Source organism: Carlito syrichta, unplaced genomic scaffold, assembly GCF_000164805.1.
Source record: "Carlito syrichta isolate Samal-C Ts95f unplaced genomic scaffold, Tarsius_syrichta-2.0.1 Scaffold314340, whole genome shotgun sequence".
NCBI lineage: Eukaryota > Metazoa > Chordata > Mammalia > Primates > Tarsiidae > Carlito > Carlito syrichta.
In genome coordinates this window covers 9170-21282 of record NW_007258436.1, presented here as the reverse complement: position 1 = coordinate 21282, position 12113 = coordinate 9170, and the positions used below count along the sequence as shown (strand labels likewise).

Below are 12113 nucleotides of genomic sequence, written 5' to 3'. Positions count from 1 at the left end.
AACTAAGGCCTAGAGAAAGTGAGTAACCTTTCCGAGTTCTAGAACAGCTAAGCAGCAGAGCCGTGGGTTTGGGGTGTGTCTGTCTGACCTCCTACCCACTCTTAGACGGCCTCCCTTTAGGGAGACTGCACTATTAATGGCACTTGGACCCTAACTAAAATTTTGAACGCACAGAACAGAAAGGCCAAGACTTTCTCCTTTACAGTTAAACCCAACCAATTTGGAAGTGAGCAATTTCAATGCAAAACTATAGCCTGTGTTTAATCTAGTTTTTTCTTTTGAGTCGGAGTCTCACTCCATCACCCAGACTGGAGTGCAGCGGCCGCTCCCGGCCACCGCAGCCTCGACCTGCCGGGCTCCAGCGATCCTTCCACTTCAGCCTTCCGAGTAGCTGCAACTACAGGCGTGCACTACCACACCCGGCTCATTTTGATTTATTGTAGAGATGAGGCCTCGCCAAGCTGCCCAGGCGGGTCTCAAACCCGCGGGCTCAGGCAATCCACTCACCTCAGCCTCCCAAAGGTGCGGGATTATAGGCTGAGCCACCCAGCCCGGCTTGTGTTTGATCTTGACGCTGACAATGCCGCAGGCTGTAGGCCCTCATCGGACACACTCCACTGCCATCACCAGCCGCATCTGGTCACCCCATCCCCACACCATCCACAGACATGGGGCCTTTGACCTTGTCAATCTGTGGAGACACACCCGTCCTTCTTGGAAGTCCCTGCAGAGACACGTGCAGCCAGAATCCCCTCCTGACTTGACAGGCCAGTGGAGAAGCCCTCTGCTGCTGCGTGCGTCACATGTTGCCAGCCCCAGTCATTACACACCACCCTGCTTGGGACGCCTGTTTCACCACGATGACTGGGAACCGCAACGGCTGTTCCTGTTTCCTGCCTGAGCAGCGAAGCCTCTTGGCAGTTGCATAATTTGCTCGGCTCTTGGAAAACGGCTTCCGCAGTGTCCTGCCAGCTCTCCATGGAATTGAAGCTGTGTTTATCCTCAGCACAATCGCATCCTCACAGGTTACAAGCTTCAGGGGGAGGGGAGGGAAGTGGGCCCTACCAGCTGTCAGCACGTGAGTGCTCCCTCCGGCCCAGAAAGGGCTTTCCACCCTGCTCAGGCTTCCGTGGAGTGGTGCTCGGGCAAAGCTGAGCCTCCTGAGACAGAGTCCTATGGAAGCCTCGCTTGAAGTTCACCCTGTCTATGCAGAAGCCAGCCTTGACTTCTTAATGATAGTGGATATGCAGAAATGGGGTCTGATAAAATGTCTGATGTTGGTTGAGTTTACAAGACAACTGACAGCTGCCATGAACAGGGCAGTGGGGACCTCAGCTCCGTGTGGGGGAGCCACCTCTTGAGGGCCCTGGGAGCACTGGAGATAAGGAAGAGGGCTGGCTGGAGCTGTTTGTGTCAAAGCCATTTCATGGAACATGGGAACAAGGGGAGCCACCTCTAGCTTCTGTCTTCTCCCCCAGGGGTCCTGGCAAAATATGGCAGACAGGAAGAGGCTGGCAGCCACCTGAAGGCCTCCCAGGAACACCTCTGAGACCCAAAGGTGGATATGGAGCTTCTCTGTGGCGGGATGGAGCCTCCTATAACCACTTCCCATCTGAGATGGGTTAGCGGGGTCCAGCTCTCTGAGGCAAAGCCAACCCTGGCTCCTCCTTGCCCCCCAAGACTTCGTGGTGGCTCTTGCTGTCTCCATAGGACTCCAACTCTGGGACACAACTTTTTTGCCATAAGAAGAGGTCCTTAATTTTTGAAGAAAGCACTGAGGTGGAGAAGAGCATAATGTAGGCTTTCCGCAGACTTTGAGATGCTGCAATAGGGAAGAATTTGTGAGCGAACCCGGCAGAAGTTTCACACATTGCAGCTCGGGAATCAGTAGGAACACCCTCATCTGTTCATGCGAGTGTCTGGAACAACAGGCCTGCGGTGAATGCTACCCACTCTTCTGCTGGGTCTTTCTGCATTTCCTCGGCTGGCAGTTGGGATTTCTAACGTTCACCCCCTTCAGCCCTCCTCTCTCTACTGTGTGAGCGCGAATTTCCCACACCAAAGCCTTTTCCGTGGGAGTTACATGAAACAGTTTCTGTTTCTCTGATATAAATCCTCAGTCTGAGATCCATTTGGTCCAAGCCTAGTCATGTATTCATCTGTCTTCATGTATTCTAACTTTTTCCTCTGGAGTTGTTTTGAGGTTCTTTCGTGTCAGCTGCACATTTGATTTGCCCCCTCTGGCAAGTGACCGATCTCCTGCCGTCTTCTAGAGGAAAAGGCATACATTATAGAGCAAATCAATCTTCTTTCAGAATCTCACTCTCCCACTTGTAATCTGGGTCACTGGGGATTAAGTCTTTAAAGCCTCTGTTCTCTGATCTCTCAAGCAGGCCCAGGGGTACCTTTTCTCTCAGGCTGTGGCGCAGTTTAAGTGGGAAATTCTGGGAGACCCCTGGCAGGGCAAGCGGCAAGACTGAGCAAGTCCCTTCCCCCGCTTCCCCAAAAGGCTTCCTGGAGTCATCTCCACTCAGCATCCGCGAGCAGCTCCTCTCCAGGCCAGGGAGACACAGCCGAAGCCCCATCTTGAGTAGCTGGGGTGAGAGAGCAGCTCAGTGTAGGGTCCTTCCCGTCCCGACACCCCCAGGCTGGATGGCACACACACGTCAGCGTCCGAGGTCAAATAGCGTCTACTTGGCGCCCTTCGAAAAGATGAACTCCACAGCCCTGAGGACCTGGACCGAGGCCTCCCCTGCCAGCCTTGCGGAGTCCAGGCGTGCTTCCTGGCATGCCTCCCTCCTTTTTCTCCTTTCAGGTCTGCATTTCTCCACCCTCCATCACTCCGTTTGCCGGTTCGTCTTTGCACGTCTCACCTCTCTTCTCCTCCTCCTCCAAGGTGTCTGGCCCCTGCTCTGTGGTAGCCGGCTTCACTTTCTGTCATTCTCTCTCCCCAGCCTCTGATGTGCCCGATCTCCTCTGCTTCTCCTCGAAGCCCAGCTCTGGCGCCCGTGCTCTCCCTTGCCGCTGCCTCGGGCTCCCTCGCCCCTCCCCTGCTCTGTGTCTCTCCCTGCCCCCCTGGCACCGGGTCTTTCTGTCTTCCTTGGCCCCAGCGCTTTCATCCCCCCACTCTTGGCCTGGGTCCCCCTTGCCTCATCCACGCCCTCTCCCGCCTCCTCGCAGGTTCCCCTTTGGCTCCCCGGCTCCTCCAAGGCCAACGGTCCTCCACTGTTGCTCCACTTCTCCCTCACAGACTCGCTAGCTGTCCCTCGGTCTGTCTCTGTGCGTCCCCATCCACAGATGGGAGAAAAGACGTCCCCTGCCTGGAAGAGCAGCCCCAGTGGGGAGTGGGGATGCCACATGCTGCAGCTGGCACCAGGTCGGGGCTGTGGCTTGTGCCGAAGAAACACAGGAGGTCGGGAACAGGTACGAGTCACCTCCCCCAGCCCAAAGGCCAGATCCCCACAAGGCTTCTGCAGACACATTCGGAGCACGTTCCTGAAATACCCACGATGGTCCTTCGAAGCAAAATTCTGCTTAAAACCATCATACGACTTCATTTCTTAGGAAACAACTTTAAAATATGAACAGAAACTACGAAGGAAAAGTGTTATATCCAATATTTAATGTTACATTATATGCTTTATGGTTCTGAGACTTCAACCCCCTAGCTTAAGGAAATTTCTAGCACCTAGCTAATTTGTGTGAATTGTTGAGATCAGAGTCAAGAAGGGAAAGATTAGGGAAAAGTTAATATACTTTGGCAGCAAGACGTAAGAAGTTTGTCTCAAGAGGGCTTGAACGCGAAGGGATTTTGCTGCTCTTGGAGTGGAGACTCAGAAGGGAGGCCTGGCAGTTTTCTCTGCCTGCCTCCTCTACCTGAGGGCTTTATTCTTACAGAGGCTGTTAACTGGGACAGCTTTCAGGACAAGGGGGAGAGAGTCTTTCATTTAACTGTGGAATTAAAATCCCCCTTCAGTCTGACTGGAGTAATTTAGTGTATGTACTCACCCCGAAGCAAGAACTGTCACAGGGAAATGCCACGCCTGGCATTAAACCTGGCTTTCTAAATAATTCCTGGCAGAGGAGTGGAATTATCGTGACTGGCTTAGGCTGGAGCTGGAATCAGTTTCCAAAACCACATTGTTCCTGCTCTGAAGAGGAAGGGCGGAACAGATGTTCACAGGCGAGAGCACGGAGGCGAGGGTGTCTGGTCCTTCCTTGGAATCAAACTAGCAACAACTATTCAAGAACATTCACAAGACAAAAAACCAAAATGGACACTTCAGCAAAAGTGAGAAGTCCAAGCCAGAAATTGCACATTTCCTATAGGATGTAGGACGGGGAATTTAAGCGAATCTGATCAAAATCATAAAGGGCAGAACAGACTGACCCAGCTCTGTCTGGGTTAATTCGTGCAGAATGTGCCTAACAACAGGTAGGCAAGCGGAGGAAGACAGTGAGGAGGAAGCACAATTGCACAAAAGAAAGAACCAGAATAAAAACACTGAAATGTGCCCAGTAGGGTGGCATGCACCTGTAATCCTAGCGACTCAGGAAGCTGAGGCAGGAGGACCACTTGAGCTCCGGGGCTCCAAGCTGCAGTCACTGCGGACTTGCCTTTGAAGAGCCACTGCAGTCCCGCCGAGGCAACCAAGTAAGACCCCATCTATAAAAAATAAATTTAATTTTTTAAAAACACAAAATATTGCTCTGTCTGCCGTTGGGTAGTGGGACTATAATTGTTTCTTCTCCCACTTTCCAGCTTTTCAATTTTCCCAGCGTTCTTTAATAACAGGAATATATTAATGTTATGATCTAAAAGTATTAAAATGATTGGTTGTTAAGGGCGGCTTCCACATGCAACTTCTTCCTGAGCTGCAATTCCCATGACTCATTCTTATTCACCAACCACAAAAGCCACGTGCACACGAATCACGTTTCGATGTCTGCCACACATCGTAGTGTCAAGCTCTTTGGAGGCCTGGCAAGACAGAAATGCCTAATTAACAGGATCTCGAGGACTGACATGTCTTTACCACAGTCATGGCATTGTTTAAACTGTGGTGTAGTTGTGGTTGAAGGACGTGCTTAACTGTTAAAAAGTTAGTAGAACCAACAAGAGAGAACTCTAGCTCCCCAAGAGGGATTCCTTAACTTGGGAAGTCTCAGTAAGAACCTCAGCTCCAGGGGAAGCACATTTCCCTCTAGATGACCTTCACACGAGTTGATGGATGTCCTCAAGGGCAAAGACGCTGCACACTCGCTGATGACGGCATTGGCATGTGCAGCTACATAATACATTATTTCCTTGATAGAGACAGCCAATAAACTCTCATGGCCTAAACTTACTTAACCAGGTTCCTTACTTTCTCTATTTTGTACTACCTGAATTCTCTTTCCTTCTCTTTTTTCTTTTTCTTCTTTTTCATACTGACCAGGTGTTTATTAGCAAGCTCTGTCCATCGAACTGCATGCGCATCAGAAAGGGAGAGGTGTTCTGTCCTCCCGGAATGCCCTCTACTTACACTGCCTTCAGCTCTGAAGCACCAGAGCTGCCTCTCCTCTCCAGTTCCTGTGTGGACGCTGCCACAGGCCTCCGACTGGTGCACGGGCAGCCCAGGCCAGGCCTCCAGACCCACGCCCAGCCCAACAGTCCCAAGATGCAATTTTTTCCTACTGGGAGTTGGGTGAGAGCTACCAATTTCTTAACATCAATATAATTTTACTTGAAATAAAAAGTCCTAAGCCTGTGGTAGTCAAGGGTAAAAAGGATTTTGATTATCTTAAAATCAAGGAGAAAAGGGATAGTAGGCATTGCATGACTTCGGCTCCCAGGCAGGTTGGCAAGAAGGCCAAAGAAATTCAACTCATCCCGCAAACATGTAGAACTGGCAAGTGGCAAGGGCAGGACCAAGACCTCCTCTCGACTCTGCCGTGCCGCCTGTCCTAAAGCACGGCCAGCATGTGCTGCTCTGGAGATGTCACTCTCCATGATGTCCCAAGAGTGGGTGTGTGACAAAGTGCACGCAGGAGAAAAGCGAGCTGAGGTCTTCTGTGTGTGGACAGACAGGGTGTGTCAGAAGAACAGTGACAGTCAAAATCAGACAATGTCACATAGTATCCCGGGGAACCACTCTCCGTGAACACGGCTTTTGGGAGGGAGGGGGCAGAGTGGGGAAAAAAATCGCGTTTCTTTTTTTTTTTTTTTTTTTTCGAGTTGGAGTTTCACTCTGTCACCCAGACTGGAGAACAGCGGCCGCTCCCGGCCACCGCAGCCTCGCCTGCTGGGCTCCGGCGATCCTTCCGCCTCAGCCTTCCGAGTAGCCGGAATTACAGGCGCGCCCTACCACGCCCGGCTGATTTTTTGATTTATTGTAGAGATGAGGTCTCGCTGCCCAGGCAGGTCTCGAACCCGCGGGCTCAGGCCATCCACTCACCTCAGCCTCCCGAAGGCGAAAACTGCATTTCTTTATTTTATTTTACAGATGTGGGGTACAATTCAGGGTTAGGTATACAAATTGTCACTGTACAGGTAAAGTTAGGACCTCCCGTTGGTCCCCACATTGCCTGGTTTGAGGTAGGGACCCTTATTGATGAAGTGTGCCCACCCACTCACCCCGGCAGTGCCCCGCCATTGCCAACCGCTCTCTTACAGTATTATGACAATTATTCAGGGGCCGCTTATGAGTGAGAACAGGTGGCACTCGGTTCTTTGTTTCTGTGATAGACCACTGAGTATTACAGACTCTAAACCCACCCAAGTTGCTGTGAAGTTCATGATTTTGTCTTTCTTTATGGCTGCGTAATATTCCATCATGCATACAGACCACATTTTTTTATCCAGTCAAGGAACTCAAACGTGCCAAAAGGAAAAGAACAAACAGCCCCATTAAAAAGTGGGCAGAATATGTGAACAGACCCTTCTTAAAAGAAGACACATGAGCAGCCAACAGATACATGAAAAAGTGCTCAGCCTCATGAATCAGCAAAGAAATGCAAATTAAAACCACACTGAGATACTACCTAACTCCAGTCAGGATGGCCATCATCGATACAACTGTATACTGTAAATCAGTCCCACTGCTTTGGGAAATGGCTTCGTAACGGATGGCAGAGAGAGGTTCCAGTTCTGTGTGGAACACTACCACTGATGATCGTGTCAGGAATCAACAAGTTTAATGCAAGGCTTTCAACGGGGCTTCCTAGACTACGTGTTCTGTGTTGTTCCGCTGGTCCAAATGCAGGCTGAATTCTGTCCTTTTGCCGGAAACAGCATGGGTCTTCCATCTAAGCATCAGCCTCTGGCTCAGCCAGCGGCCTCCGTGTCCTCAACAAGGTGCCAGCTCTCCCTCACTGTGAGCATACATCCTCCCCAGTGGAGAATTTAGACATCACATCGTCTCACCCTTGGAGCAGTCAGACCGTGACTCAGAGCATAGGTGACAGACGACAGGTCTGCCACCAGAACCCTTGGCTGCGGGCCCAGCTGTGCTCTCCGCCTGCCCAGCAATACGTGTGCTCTGCCCCCTCCACCCAGAACAGACGGCAGCAACAGACCACCCCGGCCCCTGCAGCTGCTGCCTCCCGTGCCAGTGGCTCCACTTGGCGGCCCCCGGCAAACACACCTCCCGATGCTCCTGAACTTGTGCATCTCCTTCCCTGACCCGCATACACAAGGTCTCTGGGCCTGACCTTGGGTCTTACTCTGACCCGTGGACATTGACAAGCAGGCACAACAGGGGCTTGCTGAGCCCTCGCACTCAGGGGCATCTCTCTCGGCGCGCTCCTCTGTGACGTCTGTCTAGTCTCTGTGCTGTGAAGAAACTCGAGCAGGACAGTTGAAGATGAGATGGCACAAGCACGGAGACCCAGGCGGAGAGCAGCTGCAGGGCCCTGTGGATGACCCGCCTCGGTCGAGCCCCCAGCGGCACGCCACCTCACCCACACACGTCTTCGTGGGGCAGAGGAACTGCCCCGCTGAGCCTGGTCAACCCTCCAGATCACGAGGGTGAACGATAGTTGCTGCTTCTGCCCTCTGGGTTGGGGCAGCTCGTTATAGCCAAACTAGCTCATCCTCACTGGGGCTTTTAAGGGCCCCTCTATCTGTGTCTTCTCTGTATGCCAGCAGGAAGGGAGAAGGAAAATGGAGGTTTAAAATATCCACAAGGAGGCTGGGCTCGGTGGCTCAGCCTGTCATCCCAGCACTCTGGGAGGTCAAGGCAAGTGGATTACCTGAGCCCGCGGGTTTGAGATCCGCCCGGGCAACTTGTTGAGACCTCATCTCTACAATAAATCAAAAATTAGCTGGGTGTGGTAGCGTGCACCTGTAGCTACTTGGAAGGCTGTGGCAGAAGGATCACTGGAGTCCAGCCGGTCGAGGCTGTGATGGCCGGGAGTGTGCCACTGCACTCCAGTCTGGGTGACAGAGTGAGACTACAACTCAAAAATAAAATAAAATAAAATATCTCAAGGACCACCTCGGGCAATGTCCCTTAGCAAATTAGTCTTTTTGTGTCTCTCTCTAGTAAGTAAGGGTAATAGCAACCAGTCCTGTACATGCCACAATGTGAGGCTAGAAGAGATAATGTATTTATTTATTCACTTACATCACAACTTGCTCAAGAGGAGATTTAGACGGCTTAGGGCAATCAGTGAAAAATTTTTCATGCTCAATAAAATAAATGTGGCTCATAAACTCCAGGTATTATAATATTGGTCAAAACATTTCTCCACCAATAAATTGTGTGCTTGTGGGTCTCCTCTACAAAAATCTTTACAAGAAGAAATTTGCCATGTTTTGCATAAATAATTATTAGACTGATTAATAACTGACCTCTCTACTTTCTTCATTCTGAAATGGAAACACTTGGTTTTCAGCAGCAACTGGTCAGCTCTGGGGATGAAGGGCCATGATTTAGAGGAGGGGCCACTGGAAAGGGGCACTGAGCAGGTGACCTGGACCGGTGAACCATGCGGCTGGAGACACAGGGGACTTCTAACTTGGCGTGGGCTCGCATCGACGGTACTCAAGGCTGCCACACCAGCAACAGCTGTGTGTGAGCCTGCCCTCATTCCCATCCCTTACACTGAAATGAAGTGACAAGAAGGGAAGTCAAGTGTATCGAAAATCCACTTCACAGTGGCTGTCTGGTTTCAGAGAACCAGATGCACAACCACAGTCGATGCACAGCCCTCCTGGCTTTGTGGTCTGGCTCAGAGCGACCCAGGAGGACCCAGGATGGAGAAGGGACACAGGGGAATGCATCGGAGTGGGAGGAAGAAGTGTGGGCGTTCCGGGTGATTGCATGCATGCGTGGTTTTTCCGCATTTTTTAAGCCAGCAAAACCTCAGACAAATAAATGAGCCAAGCCAATCTGACAATCTCAGTTGTGGTCGATGACGTTTTAGACATCACAGAGTTCTACATCCCTACTGGTACCTGAGCAGATTCAAAATTCAAAATGGATTTTGGTCCCGGCAAGTTGGGTCTGGTACAGTCTCAGCCCATGACAAGTCGGAGTGCAAACAGCAGTCGGTCTTTCTGAGTTTTATGGGAAACTATCCATTTTTATATTTGCTTCTGAAACATTTGACTTTCTCTTCCATCAGCCATATGCAATGCTGGTACCTGTCTTAAAGCTAAAAACCACAAACCAACTATTTCCTACCCAGCATCTGTCAAATGTATGCCGAAGCGATGCTTGAGAGATGTAGCTGTGTGAGAGAAAATACTAGAAAGTCATAGGGAGGATGTTTCTCCATCTGTGCAAAGCCAGCTAAAGAGTCACATCTGCATTTTTGGTCCCAAATTCAAGGCAAGGAAACAAATTCCCCCCGGAGCCTTCAGAAGGCAACACAGCCCTGCCTTGGTTTTAGTCCTGTTAGATGCCCTTCGATTTCTCACCTCCAGACTCAAAGGCAATTAATCTCTGTTGTTTTAAGCTGCTAAATTTGCAGTCATTCCTTACAGTAGCCGTAGGAAACTAATACAGTGAGTTAAGTTTGAAGTGCCTGTGGACATGCAGGAGGGGGCCGCCCAAGGGAAATGGGGCATTCTGGTGCCGCAGTGTGCCCTTCTTAAAGACCGATATCGAGTCACCAGCCACAGGCATCTCATGTGCAAGCGGTGCCTCTTCCAGGCTGGGTTTATCGTTGGGATTACACACGGCCTCAGAGAGCAGGGGACACTGCCGTCGGGGGGCTCAGGCTGCTCAGCAACAGCTGTCAAAACCTAAGGACATGCTGGTCTGCAGCAAGTTTCTCTCAGAACAGCCGTCAAGGGGTAGCAGCCCAGCCGAGGGCTGAGGGACGCAGGACGTCATGATTTCCACGGCACGCCCACGTGGCTTCCTTGCCTGCTGACTCCCCGGACCCCCTCTGCACACTGAGTCCGACAGGGCTGCGTCCCCGTCTGCAGGATTAGACGGTCGGGAGGGGTGGCCTTCCTCCCCGCCCTGGCGCTCCCAGGTCAGCAGCAACGGCAGCTTCGCTCCCCAGTGCCAGCCTGTGCAACTGCTGGAGTACTCTATCTAGTTTTGCTCTGACCATATTTTTAAAAATCGAATGGAAAGGGGAAAAAAATGAATGTGCTCTTATGGCATACGGCTCATAAAACTTAATAGAGACGAAGACTGAAACCATTAGGGCCAATCGTCACCTCAGTGGGATGCTCACGGGACCGGGCTGATGGCTGGCATCCTGCTGTGAAGGAAATGGAAGAAGTCACTGGCCAGGTCTACTAAGAAGACCAAGCACAGCGAGCATTTACTGAGTGCCAGTGCTTTCCATTCATTAGCCTCGCCGGATCCTCTCATCAACCCACTGGGGAGGCACCATGACTCTCCCCTTGAGAGGCTAGAAAGCTTAGTCAGAGAGAGATTATGCTAACCGCAGCTTCAGGAATCACACCGGCACGTGGCAGAGCCGGGATTCAAGTCCAAGCAGCCTGACTCCAGGCCCAGCCTCTCCTCCCCTTCCTCCCTGTGGCCACCATGGCCTCCGTCATCTCCCTGCCTCTCCTGCCCTCCTGCCGTCCTGTCCAGACCGGCCTCTGGGACAGCAGGCATGCAGGAAGAGGCAGGGAAATGTTCCAGACGTTCTTCCTCGGGGCTTCTAGAGCTTCTTTCCTTTTTGGTCCCTTTTCTCCCATGTGTTTCTCATTCCCTCACCCCCTCCAACTCACAGACACCTTGGCGAAGCATGCTCTTACCTGGCCGACGGGGACCGGGCCCTCTGTCTCTCCTGGGAAGGCCCAGCCAGGATCGGGGAAGCAGGTTGGTACTGGGTCTGCAGAAACCTCCGAGTCACTCTGGGCTGGGGGTTTTTGGCTCGAGCCATGTGTGGAGTTGGGCAGTACAGCAGTTTCAGCCGCTTTCTGCACACTGCTCCCACCCATGGTGGCTGCACGTCCAGCGGGTGCTCGTGAAAGCCACAGCCTGGTTGCTGCAGCACCCTGGGAAGCACAGTGGACGGGCCACCCTTCACCAGATGACCTGAAGACTGAAGGGTAGAAGCGGGAAGACGTATAGCCCCTCAGAACGGTCATCTCCCCGAGGTCCCTGTCCCTGGAGTCCTCGGTATAATGGCTGCATCCTCATGACACGACGAGAAGACTGATTTCAAGAGCCTGAAAGAACCACACAGAATACCATGGCAGCTCCCAGCACCCTCAGGACACAGTGTCTTTGATGTTCAACCCCTTTCATGGTGATTTACAAATCTTAGACATTCACCCTACATCGTTTGGGATTCAAGTCACCTAGTGAGAAAGGCAGCGCTTTTCACGCACAAGGACACCGAGGCTCACATCTCTGGCCCTCGCAGTTTCACACCACAGCAGCACCCCGTGAGCCTGGACTTCCAGCTCCAACACAGTGCTTCTTCCAACCTACTGGGACACCGGCCTGAGATCTGTTAGCAACGCAAGCTCAGAGAATGCTTTTGATCAGACAGCAATCCCAGAACTCACAAAACCCCATACCGAATAAGCATTTGATATGAGTTGCACATGCATTCCCAAACTCCTGAGCGGGCAACCCACATTTCCCAACCAGTGCCACTTCGAGATGCAGCAAAACGCTCCCAGCAGAGTTCTCTGACACAACAGGCAAGGG

General features: G+C 51.7%; 1 long non-coding RNA gene across 1 annotated transcript; it reads right to left on the bottom strand.

Annotated features, from left to right (window-relative positions):
* Positions 1 to 3642: 3642 nt before the first annotated feature.
* LOC110596814 lies at positions 3643 to 11384 on the bottom strand. The gene is made up of 3 exons (XR_002482733.1): positions 11210 to 11384; positions 4535 to 4666; positions 3643 to 4239 (listed from the first exon to the last, which is right to left on the bottom strand). It is a non-coding gene; the product is annotated as an uncharacterized LOC110596814 (long non-coding RNA).
* Positions 11385 to 12113: the final 729 nt, after the last annotated feature.